At 49.3% G+C, this 20767-nt stretch overlaps 1 pseudogene; it reads left to right on the forward strand.

The window, feature by feature from the left end:
• Positions 1 to 1399: 1399 nt before the first annotated feature.
• LOC134375867 (peroxiredoxin-2-like) overlaps positions 1400 to 20767 on the forward strand; it is a 200611-nt pseudogene continuing 181243 nt past the window's right edge.

Raw genomic sequence — 20767 nt, forward strand, 5'->3', positions numbered from 1 at the left:
CCGCACTTATCTCCGTTTGACGTGCTGTGTATTCATTCCCCAGCTAGAATGTGACTTCCATGAAGGCAGAGACTTACCTGTTTTGTTTCTGTTGTATCCCCAGCACCAAGAACAATGACTGCATGTTGTAAGTTATTTCATAAACGTTTGTTGAATTAAAGAATGTTTTTTCTCTTGTATTTAGGAGTTGACTTTAAGGCTAAAGAATTTCTTGTGTGTGTATATAATTTTTATCCTTTAAAAATATTTAAAGGATAGAATCATGGTATTTTTTTTTGTTTTTTCACAGATGCAGAAACTGAAGCTCAGAGAGCCGAAGGGATTTCTCAAAGTCAAGTGCCAGATAATGGTCAAGCTGGGCTAGAGTATGTTCCCCATGTAGACCTGAGGGACTACCAGAGTAGTGGGGGTTGGGGAGCTGTCAGGAGCTGGAAGCTTGACTCACATGGGCTAAAAAGACCCCATGACCTGTCCTCCCTTACCTCCTGTCCTACTTTCTTGGAGATAAGATATTAGACAGAAGATATAAAGAGAACATGGGCATAGGGCCCAGCATTGTAATCAGCTGTTGACTTTGGACTCTTGTAAAAGGGGGTCACTTCTGTCTTGTGTGCACTGGCCACCTGACATTTGCCTTTCTGGGTCCACACTCTGTCCTTCTCCATCTGCTCTGCCCCCAGCCCCCACACCCAAGGCTTCCCCAGTTGGATAACATCAGTGAGCTTTCCTGCTCTCTGGCTCCTGGTTGGGTTGGGCCAGCGGGCGGCACCAGCAGAATATTGAAGGAAGGAGAACAGGAAGGTTGGGGATTTATTTTCCTAAATCTTTCCCTGCAGGGTCCCCACTAGCTGGCTGCATCCTTCTATAAGGGCCACAGCTCCTATCAGACAGCCCTCCCCAGACAGCTGATCTCTCCCGGTACCAGTAACTGTCCCTCCAGGCCCAGGGGGAGGTAAGAGCCCCCTGTAGTCACCCCTCTAAGGACCATGCAGTGTCCTTGGCTAGTTTCCTTAGGCCTTGCCCACACCTTTATAAACAGTTCCAGGCTTTCTTCATAGTGTGGGGTCTGAGTGTGTCATTGTCCCCCTGGTCCCTGACTGCCACTGTGGCTTTAAAGATTCAGTGAGGTAAAGTGCTTGGCACAGTCCTGGACACAAAGCAGGGGCTCTCCAATTGTTAGTTCCTCTTCTTCCCTCCTAGGAGAATTGAAAGAGGCTGTCCAAAGACATTACAAGGGAGACGAGCCCTCTGTGGGTGCCCCAGCCTCTGTAGTGCAACATGAGCATCTGCAGAAGAGAGAGACGGCCACTACTCAGGGTAGAGACCCCACCCCCTGGGATGGCCCAATCAGACAACACCAGGGGTGGTGGCTCCTGGACTCTGCAGCTGGTGTCAGAGCATGAGGTATGTGGCAAGGGTACAAGGTGGCAGGTGGGGTGGGGGAGAGCAGAGGAGACTTCCTATAAACCTGCTCCTCAGCTCTTCTGTCTTTTAGCACCTCAGTTCCCATTGGCCTCCCGGGCCACAACCAGGCTGAGACACAGCTGCCACTCCTGCCCTGCCCTGCTGTGCCCCACCCTGCCAGCAGCCTGGCAGCCTCTGTCCATGCCCTGGGCTGGCAGCAGGAGACCGGGCTGTCAGATCGCATCATGTCAACTCTCAAGCTGGAACTCCAGCTGGGCCAAGTGACCTTGTAGGTTTGAGGAGCATGGGCAGCCAGGAAAGAGATAAATAGGCTGTCCAAATTTATAGCATCTTCCCAGCTGGAGGGAGGTAGGAGGTAGCCTCTCCTGAACCCCAGCCCCTATCTCTCACAATCGCTGTTTTGGATCCATCCCTTCAGCAGGCTTGCAGTGGTAGCTGGGAGTGAGGTTAGATTTTAGGGTGACTTTTCTGATTCTACAGCCTATGGAGAATTCATTATCAAGGAAGGCAGGGATTTCTTCTTCAGAGTAAAGAAGGTTCTAACTCCTCTTGGAGCTCATGTTCTTTGGGGAGTGGCTGACAAACCACATTTCACTTCTGCCCAGCACTTCTGGTGTTGCAAACGTATGATCTCTCTGGAGCTTCACAATGCCCCCACAAGGCAGGAATATTTAGCTGTATTGACTACAGCAGAAGAACCAGAAGCCCAGAGAAGATTAAGCAACTGTCCAAGCCAACACCACCGGCCCTGGCAGAGGGGACTCGAAGCCACCCTGGCTGACTTCGTAACCAGATGAAGACATTCCCTGCAGGTTATTTAAAACAACAAGATCTTTTCCTTTGCCTTTTTCTCCATTCCTCCCTCCAGCTCATTGGCTGTGGGTAGCATGGAACACGAAGTCAAGATTTTGGTTTAAGTTCATCTAGGTCAACTTCCTGGAAGACGTGGGAGGAAGGCGGTGCAACAGAGAGGAATCTGGATGGGGGTGCTTGCCGAGGAGCACCCAACGTGAAGGTCAAGAACCAGTCCCAGAGAGGTCTTCGATCATCCTGAAGGATCCCTTCCCCAGCTCTTTGCCTGTGTCCCTTGGCATATCATCTTTTTCTTTGTCCCCATCCTTTTGGTGTCTTGACAACAGAAGGGATTTCAGTAAGACTTTGGGAAGAACTTCCCTACTCTCCCTTTGAGAAGCATCTTGGTCAGGTTTATATTCTTCCAAGGACACCGCAGCATGGACCAGGTTGCTATTTCTGGCCATTGCATTTGGGTTGAGCCAGTTCCACTCCTTCTGTCTTTTGTTTTGCTTTTTTCCCTAGTTGTCTATAGGCTTCCCCGATGCAGAGCAATCACCCCATGGAGCATGGCCCTGAAGCTGAGGGGTGGAGTGGAAGCCGTGTTCGGGGGCGATGGTGACATAATCTTGAAAAAACTCCATCTGTCATCTCTGGCCTTTTACTGTTGTAACAGCACTTATGGTCCCAGCCAACTGCTGAGGAATCTGTCTGTGGTTTAATTAGCCTATAACTCCAGCCTTCCCCACCATGCAAGAAAGCAATAAACAGCTTCCATCCTCTTAGTGGGGCTGGGCAGTCACAGGAGGGGGAGTCACACGAGGCCTGAGGCCAGTGAGGTCTTTGAGGACAAATGAAGGACTTGGGGATCCACAGAGAGGACTCTTGACTCCTGCCTCCTTTCCCTGCTTGGGCCATGGGAGACCAGCCAGTGGGTCTCCAAATAAAATAACAACAGTAACATGACAATTGCTCATATTTACAAAGAGTTTCTCATCAACCAGGAGATTTCTCAGACACTGTCTCTCAGTAGGTACCACTCTGGACCTCAGTTTCTTCTTCTATGAAATGAGGCTATTGGGCTCAATGATCCCTGAGTTTTCTTCATCTGGACCTTCTGTGGGTTCCTTGATCCTAACAAAATCCATGATGTAATGATGCTTGGAGCTGGTGTCATTAGCCTCATTTTATAGTTGAGCATACTGAGGAGCAGAGAAAGGAAGTGATTGCCACAGATCACTCAGAGCCCTGCCAGAGCCAGGCCCAGAACCCAGTGAGGGGGAAGAGAAGAAGATAGACCCTGATGTCTGCCTTCTTAGCTTAAGGAGATGGGAGTGGGAGGGTGGGATCTGGGGGCCCTGTAGCTGTTCCCCAGGACTATTTTGAGGAGGGGTCTGCCCTGTAGCACTGCAAGAGGATGTGGCCAGGGAGCTTACCTGGGGATGGTGCGGTACATGGTCCCTGAGTGTGTTGACCAAGAATCCACACCTGCACCCCCACTAGCATGTCTGCTCCACAGTGTGGTCTATTTTGTTCACTGCTCTATCCCCAGCACCTAGAACTGGGTCTGGCAAGCAGGAGGTGCTCAAAGAGTGCGTGTAGCTGGATGACTGGGTGATGAGTCTAGCTCCTGGGATTCCAGGGCCCCACTGACCTTGCTCCTGTTCTCCTTCTGCAGGGCCTGGACATAGGGGCAGCGTGAGTACCACCAGCGGGGCCTTAGGCCATAAAGAATTCTGAGGTCTGGAGAAAATTCTTCCCTGTGCACCTCCCCACTTTTTTCTGGTTGCATCTGAGCACCCTGACTCCCCACCCTCTTCCCTCTCTTCACCTTAGTGTGTGATGGATGTTCTGCCAGGGAGGGAGGGTTCGATCTGGATTTCCAATCTCCTCTGGATGCACCACCGCCAAAATACAATACACAATTATGGGGACATGATACATCAGTGATCACTGAGAGAAAGGAGCCCCACCTGGACAGCAAAGCCAATGGCTGGCATCTAAACGTATGACTACAGTCAGTCAGAGCCCCTGCAGTCCTCTGGCGGGAAGTGAGCTGGTGGAAAGTGTGCTGTCGCCAATGCCAATGGATAACAACCCGCCATTCCTTCTCATGTCTGGTCACAGCCTGCGACCCCCTCCTTCCCATCTTTCCAGGCTCCAGAGCCTCAGCCCCCTCCCTTGCTCTCCAGTGGGGTTGCCACCACCTCGTTCCTTGGGGTTCTCTTCCCACTATCCTTGCTGTAGCTGGGGACGCTGTCTCCAGAGCTCCCCTTCTGTGCTGCCTTCCAAAGCAAGCACAAGAACCCTTTTCCTCCCAAGGATTGTCTGCCAGGCCATTTAGTGAAAAAGTGAGGGCAGCAAAGATCCCACAAGACAAGAGGCAATTGTGTGGGCTCCCACCTGGATCTGAGAGTCACAGCTCCTGGCCTTTGCACCTTGCCACCTCTCTCAGTGGTCACCGAGGCCTGCCCTGCCCCCCATTGGCTTCTCTCTCACCCAAGACACCCAGCAGCCTGAGAACACAATCTGGGCATCACAGGAAATAAAACCAGAGCCCAGCTGTCTCAAGGGGCTGGACGGCTTCTGTGTGGCCTCCTGCCTAGGCAACGTCAGTCTCCATGGGGTACACTGAGGGTCACTCTAGCAAAAAGGGTCATCCTCTCAACATCCCCTCCTCTGTAGAGTTTGGAAATCTGGGAATCATGGTTGGGATCCGCAAACCCCTGAAATCTCATGACAACTTGGTTGTACCTGTTTGTCTGCACTTTTTCTGGAAAGAATTTTCATAGCCTTCATCAAAGCTCTTTAGAACAAAAGAAGTTTTAAAAAGTTTTCCTCCGCCTATAAGGATGGGGATAAGGGCAGAGTGGGTGTAGAGGCTTAGCTTGCTTAAATAGTAAATAGGACTTTTGAAGTTTATTTTATTGCCGCAAGCCCTGAATCACATTTTTTGTTTTTTTGGAATGTGGATGGGTCCTCTCTTCTGGCTTGCCAAATAGCTTGACCCTTTGCACCTGTTTCTCATACAGGTCCACATACAGAATCAGCCCACCCCAGACCATAACAAAAACATGGGGTGCAATTCATCCCTGAGACAACCCTTAGGGCAGGGTCAAACACAAAGCACCGTCAAAGCCCACCCGACCTGAACAGAGCTGATAACCAGACCACACACCCACCTGAACAACTGCAGTCCTAGGCCTAACGTCCCTTAGAACATGGCACCTTCCCCCAAGACCTGAAGGCTCGGGAGAGACACTGCTGAAACTCCCTCCCATCTACCCGGTAAGAACCCCAGGCAAGTCTGCATTCTTGCTTGTGATAAGGCTTCCAGTCTCTGGATAGCCCAGAAGGATGGCTCTGAGCTTGTTTCTCTCACTGAGAAAACGTACACGCCTGGAAACTATGAAGCATTCATGAGATAGGTTGATAAATACCACAGCTCTTCAGCCTGCTGAGACGGGATGATCTTTGTTGAATCACCTAATCTACTTGGCTAATTATGCCCATTTTCCCTTCTCTCTTTCCCTCTTACTCTCCCGTCTTTGTCACAATGTGGTACTTCAGAAACTCTCTCGAAGGAATTTCAAGGAGCTGGGTCTCTGCGGAGTACATCGCATTATCTCATTACAGTCTCGCCTGGTGATCAGATTCCGTTAGCTGACTCTCTTTATTAGCAGACAAAGGCAAACTTATGAAATACCTTTAAACCTGGATTTCCTTAACAATATATCATTGGGGAACTGACAGCTTTCACCCGCTTCCCTCTGCCAGAAAGAATTAAAATTGTCCCTAATTTAATCTCTCTTCCGCATCAGATGCGGATATTTGTGTTTCAGCAACAAACTTGTATTAAAGGCTCTGGGGGAGGAGGCTTTGGGTGTCACAGAACAGCTCTGATGGTGTCCCATATGCCTGCATGCAGATAGGCTGGCCCTGGCTTCAGGGAACCTGGGCAGAGGCCCCCAGATGTGGCCCTGGAGGGATCCTGCAGCCCCGTGTGCCCGCTACATGGAGAGGAGAGGGCAGATCCACCGTCTATGTCACATCAGTGCAAGGACGCTAGGGGAGATGGCTGAGGCTGTCACAGACACTGCCCATTGTAGCGTTGACTGGTTCCTTGGCCCTTTGGCTTTTCTAGAAGTCAGCATCACCAGGCTGGCTGTTGATAGGGTTCTGGCTGAGCTGTGCCCTGGCTGTATTCCCACGGGTGCTGTGAGTATTGGCTGCTCAAGCTCACGGCTGCCCCTGTCTCTGGAGAATTGTCTCAGCCAAATAGGAGTCACCTGACTCCAGAGGCTAGCCACACCCCTCCCCATCTCTCGCTTTAAGCCAACAGCGGAGGACTGACTGACAGAGGGGTACAAGATTCCAGCCCCCTTGCATCTAGGTGGTTCCAAGTTTGTGGTATCACTGTGCTCCTGAGCTCCTGGTGGAGCCAGGCTGAAGCTGGTCTCCAGCCCAGACCACATCCTTGTTTCATTTCCTCCCCCCATGTCTCCAGAGAACATGACCCTGAGAACTCACCTTCACGAGGCCCTGCTTCTAGGGCATGGTTGCATTTGGGCTGTTTGTGTTTCTGGCTCTGATGTGCTGCTCCACTGGAGTCAGACTGTGTGTGGGAGGGACTCATCGTGGACAGTCAAGGCTGGCGGTACCCGTAGTCAACTGTGAACAGTGGCTTGGCCCCACGGGCACTTCCTTAAGACCCCCGCCCCCACCATGGAAAGGCTTAGCTGAGAGTGCCTGCCTAGCAGTGGCTGCCTAGGACACTGCCGCCCTTGCTCATGGAGCATAGAAGCCACTCTCTGAGACTGCTCTGAACCATGGCCTCTTAGAGCCACATCAGTCCAGCCAGAGCTTCAGAGCCTGACCGGGCGTGCCCTGCCAAGCACATCCCATCCCCTCCAGGCGCTCTGCATGCAGCTTTGCTTGGCTGCAGAGGAGAGGGAAGAACTGTGTTGGAAAATCCTATTATCTAGCCAGGCCCCCAATGATAGCCCAAGCATGAAACCAATTTACGAAGTGTGAGTCAAAAGCCTCCAAGGACGGCCTGCTCTCTTGGGAGCCTCAGCGCTCACCCTGTCCATGGGCCCTGCAGATGAAATGCCATTCCTTCCTCCATCCACTGAGTCGCTCTGCTCAGCGCTGTCAGTCAATGCCTAGGGCTGGCCAGTCCCCTTGCTTTTGTGAATGTCGGGAGAATGTACGGAGCGCGGTTATTTTCATATCTCCACTTTTGTGCTGATGGCTTGAGCAAGCCCAAATGAGACTCTTTGGGCTGTGAGGGCTTTCAGACAGTCATATTGTCCACCCACCTTCTGTTGCTGGGTGCAGGCGATGGCAGGGAGGCCTGGACGACACTTGAAATTGGGGCAAGCATGTAACATCTCCCAGCCTTGGCTTCCATCTCCGTAAAAGGAAAATACCCCGCAGAGCTGATGTACAGACTAAATGAGATAAAAGGGCACAAAAGTGTCCAGCACACACTAGGTACATATCGATGTTTATTCTTCTTTTTCGCCACAACCAAATGGAGATGCTACTGCTTTTCTTTGTACAATAGTCTGATGTGTCTTACTGTACAGCAGTCATGAAGTTCTTCTACCTAACCACAGTGTCCCTTTTTGAAAAAGAACTTATTAATCGTTCCGGTCTCAAAAGAGACCTACTACTACTAGCTAACAGTGATAGAGTACTGGCTAAGTGCCAGGCACTGTTCTAAGTATTTTACTTACATTAGACTAGTAAAGCCTCCCTATGACCTTATGTGCTGGATACTGTTACTAGTCCCATTTTACGGATGGAGAAAAAGAGGAACAGAAATTTTTCCCAAAGTCACACAACTAGTAAGTGAAGATGCGATAAGAAAATGTAGAAAACTGGTTAACACAGGGATGCTATAAGATGCTTTCCCCAAATTCAATAAGTATTTTCATGAGCTTTTCCCTTTTTCTGTGACCAGAGTGGGGAACTCTCTGCTCTGCTTCATCTTGGAAAGCTTCACCTGGAGAAGTGGATCCACCATCTCCTCCCCCTCTTCCCAGCCCCCCATGTCAGATTTGAACAGAAACTGGGCTGCCTCATCTTTGATGTCAGGCCCTTCCTCAGATGACCCGGCAGGCTGGGGAAGACCTTAGAGACGGGGCCAGCCTGGGCCTACAAACCTCACATCCCTGCCCCAAACTGGGGCTCTGTACACTCGGCCATTTTCATCCAACAGGTCAAGAAGGCCATTGCCAAGGCTCCCCTTTCCCAGATCTACCCCCCTCCCTCAGACATCCTGTTCCTAATTGGAGAGTGTCAGTCCAGGCGACTGCAGAAGATGTAACTCCACCCCCCAGGGAAAGGGGCTCTGGTGCCTTCCAGGGGTGATGAGAAAGGCCTCCTCTAGGTCTTAGTGCAAAGGATTCTGGAGGTGACACAGAAGAACATAGCAATGAAACACGTGGGCTCTTGAGTCAATGTTTGTATGTGCTGGGACCTCAAATTCCTCATCTGTAAAATGGAGAGTTGAGAGGATTTAATGTGTAAACTGCAGTGTCTAAAATAGATTATATAAACTTGACTATTACAGTGGCTGACTCAAGATTAAAAACTGCCTTTGCTTTGCTGTTTGGGTCACCCAAAACTTACCCATTGGAAAGCTCACTTTTCTGTTCAAAGCAGTCATTAAGTTCAGTGCATCAGAATCAGTGTGAGGCCTTTATTTCCCAGCTTGGTCTACAACTCCAGGCCATGCCAGAGGGGAGTGGAAGGAAGAGAAATCTGGGGTGAGAGGGCAGGCCTGGGTAGGTATGGTCAAGGTGTCCTTGGAACCAGGATGTTTAGCTGTCTCCAGGTGAGTCTAGGGAGACCAGAGCTTGTAAGAGCCCTTGCTCAGCTGGCAGCAAGCCCAGCCTGGTTTGATAACTAGGCCATCTCTGATAGGGCTTCCTGAGGGGGTTGCACTATCCAGGCAGAGTGAATGACATCCTCTGGACACAGGTACATTACTCTCGCCCTAGCTGGCTGTTTGTAGAGCATTGGCGCTGGTCCCTCCCAGCCCTGCCCCTACCCACCTGGGGTGGAGCAAGAGTAGAGAGCCCTCAAGGACTGAAGAAGGAACATGGGCTGTCTGCAAGCTCTGAGCACCATAGACCTGCTCCAGAACCCCTGGAACAGCACCTCACCTGGAAAAATTGCCCTCCCAGGGAACACAAGGACCATGTCATTGGTGGGTAACAGATGCTCCCAAAAGGGGTGCTCCATCCCTTTTGCAACCATATGGGATCCCATTAGGCCTCGCCTGGTGCTTTCCCCCAGACCTGGGCACCAGCCCCTTTTCTTTTATTATAAAGGTCCTCAGTGTTACCCCTTCATCCTGGCAGAAGACCAGCCTGGGCCTGGCAGACCCTCTCCTGAAAGGAGGCTCTGACCTAAACAGAAATGGTGGGCCTTTGTGTAGATGAGCCAGTCAGTCCCAGTGAACTTCCAGGGGACACTGAGGATCATCCAAACCAAGTGAAATGTCAATCTGCTTGGAAAGGAATTTTTTAGCCACACAGATAAGAAGGTACCTGCCCATGTAGATAGTGCTATAGACAAGACAAAGGCCTCTATTGCAAGGCACGTGGGAGTCCTTCCTGCCTCCAGATCTTGGCTTTGAGGATTGAGAAAAAGCAGACAAGAGGTCACAGAGCCGGTCCTACCTTGGATAGGCCTGTGGATCTTGCTGAACTGAATTTAGAGCCAGCGGTTCAGAAAGAGCTTCAGAGTTTCCTTCCACCTGGGCAGGCCTGCAGGTGTGCCTGTGAACACCTAGGCCAGCTGCCACCATGGTCTGCACCCCTGGCTGCAATCACCTGGGAGCTTTAAAGAACAGCAATGACTCAGAAATTCTAATTTTAATTGGAATGAGGACATTCCATGCACATGCTGTCTTCATGTGTCCGTGCACACATGAAGACAGCAATGGTTCTGGATTCTGGCTTTGTAACAGAGCCTCTCCATCATCTTGAAAGTTGTCCTCAACTACCCCAAATAGTTTAAACATACCTTACTTCAAAAGTAAATATTTATTATGAAAAGTAAAAAATTGAGAAATTAAGCAAAGAATGAAAGGTGTAGTAGAGAATTAATTATGAAATAATTAAGTATATAATTAATTGTACACAATAGAAGCAGCAAACGTCTGTGGATTGATGATGTCTCTGGAGGGTAGAGGTAAAGGTCTCTTGATCAGTGGTCTAAAGCAAATTACCACTCTACATCCTTGAGGCTTGGAACAACACAAATTTTTAAAGAACTTTTTTTTACATTGAAACATAGATTCAGGAGAAGTTACAAAAACAGTACAGAGAGGTCCCATGTACCCTTCACCCAGTTTCCCAATGGTAACATTTTACATAACTACATACAATGTCAAAACAAGGAAGTTAACATTGATACAATCCACAGACCTTATTAAAATCACAGAGTTTTTGTTGACCTTTAATTCCTTGGTTTTCATTCACTCATTCAAAAAACTTTTCTTGAGTGGTCCTTAGATTACCTGCATGTGCTCACCCAAGAAACTCATTAAACAATGCAGATTCCTTAGAGTGCAGTGTTGATAACACTAAGATCAAGGATTCAGATCCCCTTACCAGCCAACCTCAAAATAAATAAATAAATAAAAATTCCTGAGCTCCAATCCCAGACCTACTGAATCAGACTACATCGGAGTGGAGCTGGGGAGTCAGTATTTTAAGCGAATTTCCCATGTGATTCTTAGATTCACAAAAGTTGGAAAGCCACGAAAAGCTATGCGGCAGGCACCAGGCTCAGCACAGGAAATTCACTGAGGAAAGACTGGTTGCTGCCTTCCCGGGCTAGAGGAGGAGACAGATACTAACAGCAATGACAGGGACTGGAATAGAGCCATGAACAAACACGGTAGGAACTCACAGGAAATATCTAATCTCCTGGGGTGGATGGGGAGAAGTTTGGAGTTTGAGAAAATACTTGAGTTGGGTTTTGACTGATAAGTAGAAGTAAAAGTCTCAACCCATTTAGCATACTGTCTCCCTCTCCTTTGAAGCAAGATATCTGAGCTGTGAGCTCCTTGATGGTAAGGAGCAATATTCATCTTTGTATCCCCAATGCCTGGTACACTGAAGGTGCTCAGTAAATGTCTGATGAATGAAAGCGTGAGAAATATGGCTGGCTGGCTAAATGAGGAATGGAAGGATGAGGTATGAATGATTGGATGGATAGATGAATGGGTAAATGAGCGCCTAGTGCATGCAGGCAAGGAGAGCTGGCAGAGTGTGGAAGAGCCTGGATTCCTGGCCATGAAATGCTCCGGCAGCCCCCATGGGAAGGAGCTGGAACTCACCGTGAGAAAATACAGCACGGCCGTGTACACAACATCCCCACCTTGTACAGTTAAGCCCCAAACACTTCCTGGCCCCATGGAGCCAGGTGACTTTGACTTTGAGCTAAGTGGACTTCACCCAAGGGAAAAAATAAGAAGACATTTACCCTGAAAGTACTCTCCTGCTCTCCTAATAAGTATATTAATTTTAAATGCCAGAGACAGAATTGTAAACTTTCCTTCTTGGAGGATTATGGCCAGAGTCCTGCTTGCTGAGAGGAGCTGCTCCAGCTCCCATTAGCTGCAGAGAGGGTGGGAATAAGCTACTTTATAGGTGAGGCTCGCAAAGGTCACTCCTGCCATGTGCTGGACGCGGAAGCAGCGGAGGAGCTCTGCTTGCTCTTTACTGTCCGCCTTTCTCTTACGAGGCCTGGGAAGCTGTGAGGATTGCCTCCGGTTTCCAACGCCAGAGCAGGAGATCCTGGGAGGAGCTTCCAAAACCTGGCTTTCTCTTGGAAGACGGGTTGGGGAGTGGGGTGTGTCTGCCCGGAGGCAGAGGAATGGCTGGGAGATGTCCTGCCTGAAGAGTCGAAAGTGTGGCCCTTCGACCACCTGCAACTCAGCCACCTCAGCTGCTTCTAGAAGGGGCAGATGCCCAGCCCTCACCTGCAGTTCTGCTGATTCAGACTCTTGGGCTGTGGAAACCCCAAATCTGCTTTTTGCAATATTTCTTAAGTAGGCTCACTGAAGTTCCAGAGCTATGCTACAAGGAAACTTTCTCTCCAAAGCTGTATCTATACAGTCCCAGCTGGAGGTAGTAGCAGGCAGCTGAGGTTTAAAGGAAAGGCTACTGGTATTGAAGCCTGAACCCTCCAATCTTTATAAGACTCTATTTATTCATCAATAAAGCGGGGTTCATAATCTCTCTCTGAGGGCTGTGTGCACATTTAAGGGAAGTTCTAAGCACTGTGCCTGGTGCCCAGGAGTCCCTTAATGATAGTTGAGATTGGGCTAGGCATGCAAAAAGTGCTGGACCCAACGCCTGTATGGAGGCCCTGAAAGAAATCAAATGAGCTTAAAGAAATTTATGCTGTGGCCCCTTGAAATTCCTAATCTACATTATACTCATCATATTTTCAATTTCCTAGCTGGGTTCCTTTTATGCATTGTTTTCTATAAGTGTATACAACAACATAGAGCCTTTAGGCCAAATCTGTCCTACTTGACCCTTAGCTGCCCACTTGACATTTTTAATTAAATGTTTTGTTTTACTTAACCATCTCGTGTGCTTAGTCTAGTAAGGTCTTATCCCCTCCCAGTAAAGAGTGTGAGAAGCTTTGTTGAAATGTGAAGAGCTGTGTTCTTTCTCCGATGATGTACCTGCAGGGAAAGAGGGAAGAAGGAGATTCCAACAGTTTATTCAAGTCAAAAAAGCATTAGCCATCTGAAGGGTCTGTTGCAAACTTTGTGAGACAGGTTTATGCATGATGCAATGGGACGCATCTCAAGGTTATCTTCTTCCTGTCCCTTTGCTGATGGTGGACACTTGTTGAAGAGACTTGCTCAAATGCTTTCTCACCACCAAAAGGCCCCATGTGTTGGATACCCTGTGATTCATTACCTTATTTTTTTTTTCCTGAAGAAATTTGAACACAGAGAACTCAAAGCTACAGGGGGGAAACATTACTGATTTGTTCTAGGACATGTAGACATTCAAACTCCATCGGGACAGGAGGATTGAGCAGATGACAACTGGAGACTGTGCTCATTTCCCATCGATGAAACACCCTCAGCTCAGTACAATCCTGTATTTTAGAGAATTGCAGAGCTATTTGGTGGAAATAAAGTGACAGCTTCAGAAGTGATTCACAGATTTGGAACAATGTGAAGGTTTAGCTTTTAGGGTCATCACTTGGGGTCCAACGGCAGGGACATTCAGAAATGCCAGAGCTTATCACTGTGACTCCTACAATATCCCCAGGATTTGTGGACCCAAACATATCCCCCCGAGGCAATGGCGAGTTCCAGGAAAGTATCTTCTTACACCTGGAGGCAGAAACGATGTGTTCATCAGCGAAGCACATTCCACAGTTCTTTTTAGGAATTTCAGGCATTAAAAGACAATATTCTCAGCCACTTGATCAAAACTGATCAATGAAAAGCACCAGGCCTATAACCAGGCACTTCAGTAGAAATAAAATTAATTAAAAGGGTATGGGGTGTGAGCTTTTTTTCCTCCTTTTGATATTTGTATTGCTGCTAGAAATCTATACTTTTATATGCTTCACCACTATTATTCATTAAAACTGCACGCAGTTGGTACTTACCTAGCTTCAATCACACAGGTCACCACTGCAAAAACTGGGGTGCCTCTAAGCTCATGTGCTTCCAGTGCACAGATGGCCATGTTCCCCAAACTGAGCAATACTAAGCTCTAGGAGGGAGAGTAAGGCTTGGCTGGCACGGCTCTTCCATAAACCTGGCAGAACATGATCAACGGGCCACAAAGGACTGACTGTTAAATGAGGTCTGCAATAAAGAGGCAGGGATAAATCAGTGTCAGGGACGCAGAGAGGTCGTTTTCATACTCACTGATGGGCCGTCATTTCCCAACCTGCAGCTACCTCTCCCTACCTGGCCTGTGGCTGCCCCTGGGTCTTGAGCCCTCTCTGTATCATTCTCAGTTGTTGCTCTGCTTCCATTCTTCCTTGAGGCCCTCTGATCCCACATCACCCCGGCACTGTTTTTCCCTGGGTGTCTGTCTCCCATACAGCAGCAGCCCCATCTCTCTGGCCTGCGCTGGTTTCCTCCAGTGTGCTTCTCGGAGTTACTTCCAGGATATTCACTGTCTAGGTGAATAGTGTCTTTCAATGCCCATGGCTTTTCTATGATTGTATCAAAGATGGGTAGATGGATTAGATAGATGTGGTTACAATCGAAAGTTTAGATCATGGGTAAAGTGTGCCCCAAAGAAGCAAAGCCCGAAATGATTAATTCTCAGGCAGCATATCTTAATGCTTGCTCTGTGCCTTTTGTCACAGAGAGCATCCCCCTGCACTGTGCCTCGAGGGGGTCCAGCTGATACACCCACCAGTGACAAGGAAGCAGGAAGCAGGACCCAGTGGTCTGGCGATAGCCCAAAGAGTTTACAGCAAAGGTATAAATATTATATTTTACCTTTATAGTTCATTAAAGTGTTATATGCTTCTCCAGAATGTGTATTTATCTGTTCCAAATAATCCTTTTCTCTAAAATCTTTGATAAAATTTGTGCTTTTAGGAAAATATGTACCTTTCACTGTATCACTATGTAGGCCCAGGGTCAGCATTCCCTATTTGAGAAACATAGACATTCATAATCACAATTAATTTTCACCAGTAATGCAGTCATTCTCATAAGGCAGGGGAGGAGACTAAGGCTCACAAAGATTAAATGAATTTTCTGAGATGACCCAGGGCTTAGATTAAAAATTTAATCCTAAATCTCTATGCCTACCCCTCCCATTCATTTGAAGTACTCTGCCTTCCTTTTTGGCCTGCAGCCCTTGTCGCTCATAGGAGCAGTCTGGAACTTTGAAGATGTTCAGGACATCCAGTTTTCAGCGAGTGTGGTTGGTGAGCCCCCAGCCCCTGCTCTCTGCAGCAGCAGCTGTAGCACACAGCTGGCCTTTCACTGAAGAGCAGCTAGAAGTTCAGAGGGAATGGACTCTCCGTTCCTCCTGCAGTTGGATTGTGGATTTGGCTGGCAACTGTCAGAGGTAAGGGGGGCTGGGCAGGTTTGGAGCCTTAGCAGAGATGGGCTGTCTGGAAGTCCTGGGGGCTCCTCTGTGAAGCATCCACTAGTTCCTGGCAGCTTGGACCCAAGCATGGCCCTCCTCCTGCTCCTAGCAGGAGTAGAAGCAAGTTGATGCAAGTAGAAGCAAGTGGCTTCCCCACCGTGACTGCCTGGCTAAGCCTCACCTATCCTTCAAGATTCTGCTCCAGAGCCACCTCCTCCAGGAAGGCCTTCCTGACCATGCTAGTCTGAGGCAGGCAGTTTGCATCTGTGCTCCCTCAGCCCTCTGCATTCGCTCCACATCACAGCTGTCAGCTCTGCTCCTCTGCTCTATCACCGCACTTTGAGATCCTTGAGGCCTCTTTTTCTCCAGTGCCATAGGGGAGGTGCTGAGCAAATAGTTTTTGAATAAATAAATGACCATGACTTGCTACCATGTGGGATTTGGCTAAGCAAGAATAAAGAGAGCCTGCCAACAGTAATAATAATGCTGTCATTCATTGATTGCAAACAGTGTGCCAGGCACGGTGAGAGGCAGTTGACATGAACTCATTTAATTCCCAGCACAGTCTGTGAGATTTGTCAGTTCCATTTTACAGGTCAGGAAATTGAGCCTCACTTTGCCCAAGGTCACAAGGCAAGGAGATGGCCAATCCAGGATTCGAATAGAGGCACCATCTGTGCTGTGTGTGTGTGTGTACGTGTGTGTGTGTGAGTGTGTGTGGCTGGCCAGTGCAGGAATCCGAACCCTTGACTTTGGTGTTACAACACTGCACTCTAACCAATTGAGCTAACCAACCAGCCCCAGTCTGTGTTCTTAACCAGTGTATTAGTACTAGTCAGGGTTCTCCAGAGAAACAGAATCAATAGGATGTATATATATATACATATATAGTATATGATAGGGAATTTATTAGAGGAATTGCCTCCTAGCATAGGCCATCTGCAAGCTGGAGACAGTGGGATGCCAATAGCATGGCTCGGTCCAAGTCCGATGACTGAGAATCCAGGAGGCCACTGGTACAAGTCCCAGAAACCAAAGGCCAGAAAATCTGGAGCTCTGATGTCCAAGGGCAGAAGATGGATGTCCCAGCTCAGGGGTGGGTGCGGGGGGGGGGGGGGGGGGGAGAGAAAGAGAGAGAGAGAGAGAGAGAGAGAATTTGCTTTTCTTCTGTCTTTTTGTTCCATCTGGGCCTTCAGCTGATTGGATAGTGCCTGCCCACTTTGGGTGAGGATAGATCTTAGTCCACTGATTCAAATGTCAATCTCTTCCAGAAACACCATCACAGACATATCAAGAAATAAAGCTTTACTAGCTATCTGGATATCCCTTAACCAAGTCAAGTTGACAACTAAAATTAACCATCACAACCAGCACCTTACACCAGCTAGAGCTTGAGCTTAGGTAGGTGCCCAGTGGCCCTGAGTGTCCCATATCATAGCCCACAGTACAGGCTTGGCTTGCATGACCATCACCAGCCATCCCAAGCAAGGCCAGGGCCCAGAAATCTCTGGGTCAGCCATGAGCATCTTGCCTGTGGAGGTGCATCTCTGTGACTGAGTTGCCCAGTGCTTCCCCCTCTCTCTCTTATCTTGTGTCCCCACAAGCCCCCAGCCCCACCCCTGCCTGGTTCTAGGAGAGGAAAAGATGGACAGTAACATATCTGATTCACAACTGTTGGTGTGACAAGAAGTTGATGTGTCACCAAGTACAACCCTCCCAGCCTGAGCAGGGCTGGGCCCTGTCCTGTCTGTGGGAGCCCTGACATTGATGAATGAGTCTTTCAAAGTCAGTCCTCACTTCAGGAGAAGTCAGTTCTCCTGAGGAGTGTGGCTGCCAGCAGTGATCCAGAGCCCCGCCCACAAGGTGGTGCCACCTGGGCTGGACACAGCCTAAAGCAGTCCTTGGAGAAGCAAATGAGGGAGGGGATGCTGTGGATGTCATCCCTGTGCTCCCCAAGTCAAATTGGAATGTGGCCTCCACCTGGGGCATCCTGGAGGGCTCCTCAGCCAGCAGGCCTGAGCCAGCTCTTAATCATGTGTGTGAATAACAGGGGTGCTGTGGCTGAGAGAACCTAAAATGGCAGATAAACACTCACTCCAACTCTTCTTTGCACTGTGGTTAAGAGGTTTTCAGGTTGTGTCTGGACATGGGCTGCCTTGGTATTGACCAAGTTCAGAGGGAAGCCACTCTTTGCAGAAGGTGAGAGGCTGCCATCTGGCTCCAGGCCTCCCACCCCTGCTTTGCAGTCTGTCCTCAGGATACAGATGCTATGTCTTCCAGGGGAGAGGAGAGGAGCAAGTGTGCGATGAGTTTTTAGTTGTCAAATGGACTTTTACTAGTGATTCATGGAGGCTCTGAGATGAGGATAATGTGACAAGTTCCTGTACATCGTAGAGACGGGCATGTGCTGGGTATGCTCCAATATAGCCCCTGAGCACATTCCTCTCCACCCTAGTACTGCCAGGCTGTCCTCCATCGCCAGCATCACCTGGCCTTCTTTGACCTTGGGCTTTGGGTTGAATTCAGCCAATGGGAGGCACCTGCAGGGGATCCAGGGGCAGGAGGAGAGAGGCCAAGGTATTTATTCCTCTGGCTCCCTCTCTGTTTGGTCACGGTTTGAGAGTGCCTGAATCCCTCTGCTAAAGGCCGCAGCACCCATCCAACAGCCCTAGATCTCTCAAGGTTTCAGAAACATCACCCCCCCCCTTGCACTTTAGACCCAAGGAGCTTCCCCATGACTTGTGGCTCCCCAAACCCTACCCACACCTTTGTATGGTCTCTGTAGCTCTCTCCCATCACCCCTGTGAGCATGCCATCTGTTTCTTGCCAGGGCCACAGCCAAAGACTTATCAAGAGAGAGTAAAACTGGCTGTGCAGCCCTCATCCCATCAACCATCCCCATCCAGGCAGGAGAAGGCCTGAAACTAAGAGTCTTTGGGAGGAGCACTATGAGTTTCCCTTCCCCTGCCTACCCCAAGCCAAGTGAAGGGAGCTTCAAGAAAAGTACTATTGAAAGTGGGTGGTTATTACAAATGGAAAGACTGATACCCACCCTCACCCCCCATTTTGCTAGATGCTAAAGCTGTAGAAACTCAGAGTCCTGTCTCGTTCCACTAGAATGGAGCTCAGAAAAGCTCTTGGGAGTTTGGATGTGCGAGATACCTCCTGAAGACCGGATGGGCCATTAGAGGTTGGCAGGGCTTGAGCTGTCTGGAGAGACACTGCTGTGAGAACTGGCTAGGAGAGGAGACTGAGAGGCTCTGTGGGTAAACCTGGAGGTGCGGGGCGTGGTGAGAGTTCAGTGCGGAGCCCACTGCCCTGCCAGGGAGCTGCCTGGTGGAGGTTCCCCAGGGGATTCTCAAAGGGAGAAAGCCTGAGTTCGGACATCTTCCAGGTCATTCAGTAGCCAAAGAGAACCACCAACAGCTTGAACCAAGTAAATAGATCCTCTTCCTCCTGCCCTGACCCTGGAGGAGCCAAAGGCAGCACAGAGGAAGGAGAGGGCCAAGGCCAGGAGGAAGAGTACGCAGCAAGTGTTTCTGTCCACCGCAGGGTCTCACGCCTGGGGTGGGCGGGGGCTGGGGAATGCCAGAAGCTTTCAATTGGGTGAGAGACTGAAGTTTTGATTTAGGTTAAGTTGGACTTCTTTGTAACTAAAAAAAAAAAGAACTGTTATTACTGAAGAGTGAAAGTTTAGAGGATCAGCCTCCTACAGGCAGAGGGTGGGGGTGTCCCAGCGAGCAGGTGGAATGGCAGTAGTGAGGGGAGAAAGTCTGTTTCCTGATTTCATCCCCACCAAGCCCAGTCATTTAATAAATGGGCTTTAAATCCACCTAAGTCTTTGGGATTCTGCAGTACTACAGATTAAATAAAAACATAAAAGTAAGGTAAGTTATCCAGTACAGGATTGAAACAAATCAAGAAGGTGGTGCTGATAATAAAAATAAAAGTCAAAGGCAAACCAATAGGTCATAACCTGTCTCCCAGGTCACATCTGAAGACAAACTGTAGATGAAATTCACATGCATTTCCACAGCTCTTGCAACTTTTACTGAACCGGGGCTATGCGAGGCACTGCTGGGGGATGTGTGTGTGTGTGTGTCTTGGTCAGAGACACAGAAATGAATAGGATATAGTCCCCTGCCTCTAGGAGCTCACAGTCTAGCGGGATATTTGAGTATAGCTGGTTCTTTATTATCCCCCCCAAGTGGTTGGCTCCTGAGAGCAGAATCCACAGCAGATAATCTCTTTCACATTTACTGAATGTCTACCACAGGCCAAGCCCTGTGCTGGCCCCTTGGGGAACCAGAATGTCCTAAGTCACACAGCTCCTAGCCCATGCTGGGCTCAGGCAGACATGCAACAAAAACTTAAATTTAACTGGATGGGTGTGAGGGGCCACGCCAGCCCCTCTAGGTAGGGGTGTGCAGGGTCTATGGTTCTCTCTGGGCTGGCTTCATGCACCTTCTTGGATGTTTGTTTTCCAAACATCTATCAAATTCCTACCCTATGCTGGAGGAAGGTGGCAATGAATAAGATCTAATCCTTGCCTTCAGAGAACTTGACATCTAGCAGAGCAATGGGTAAGCAAACCATTAGGGACAGTAACACGTTGTAGATGTCATGCTAGAAGAAAGTTGGGCACAGTGGAGGACAGTGAGGACAGAGACCGGTTTAACCAGGGCTAGAGAGGCCAGGAAGGGCTTGGTATGGAGATAATGCTTAAGTGAAGGAGCACAGGGACATTCCAGGCTGAAGGAGCAGCGCAGGGAAAGTGCCGAGGCTTGCTTGGGAAATGTGGGTGTGAGGGGCTGGGCCAAGGGATCCAGAGGAGGTCTCACCGGCAAACACTGAGAGGTTCAGACTTTCCTCTCTAGGGAGCTAACAAAGGTTTTAACTGGGGGAAGCACTGCCATCAAATTTGCATTTTGGCAACAGTGGTGATTGGAGTAAGGATTGTCAGGTAGGATTGAAAGTGGGAAAACCAATCCAGAGGCTGTGGTTTTAATCCCAGGAAGATGTGGTATGGGCAGCAGAATGCAGAGGTGAGGCCAGAGGACAGAGCTTTCAGGAGGAAGGATTGACCAGAACAGATGGGCTGGGGGACATGGAACAGGAGGCATAATGAGAGCACCCAGGGCTCTGGCCTGGACTGAGTGGCCGGTGGACAGGTGGGGGAGCCTCAGTCCAGCTGGCTTTGATCTGGCCACACTCCTGGCCAGCAGTCAGCCCCAGGTCTAAGGTGGGCAGGGTTAGGGTGCTGCCTTCTGTGCTTAAAACCAGCCAGGCTGAGCCCCTTGGGCCCAGGATGGGCATCTGTACCCCAAACTGGCATCATGAAAGTCCCCTGCTCAGCTCAGCTCTATCTCCAGGCCAAGAGGCTGCTGCAGAGTTCCACAAAATTACATTTTCCTCTTCACAAGCAGCCTTTG

The sequence above is a fragment of the Cynocephalus volans genome, chromosome 4 (assembly GCF_027409185.1).
Source record: "Cynocephalus volans isolate mCynVol1 chromosome 4, mCynVol1.pri, whole genome shotgun sequence".
In the NCBI taxonomy this organism is placed as follows: domain Eukaryota; kingdom Metazoa; phylum Chordata; class Mammalia; order Dermoptera; family Cynocephalidae; genus Cynocephalus; species Cynocephalus volans.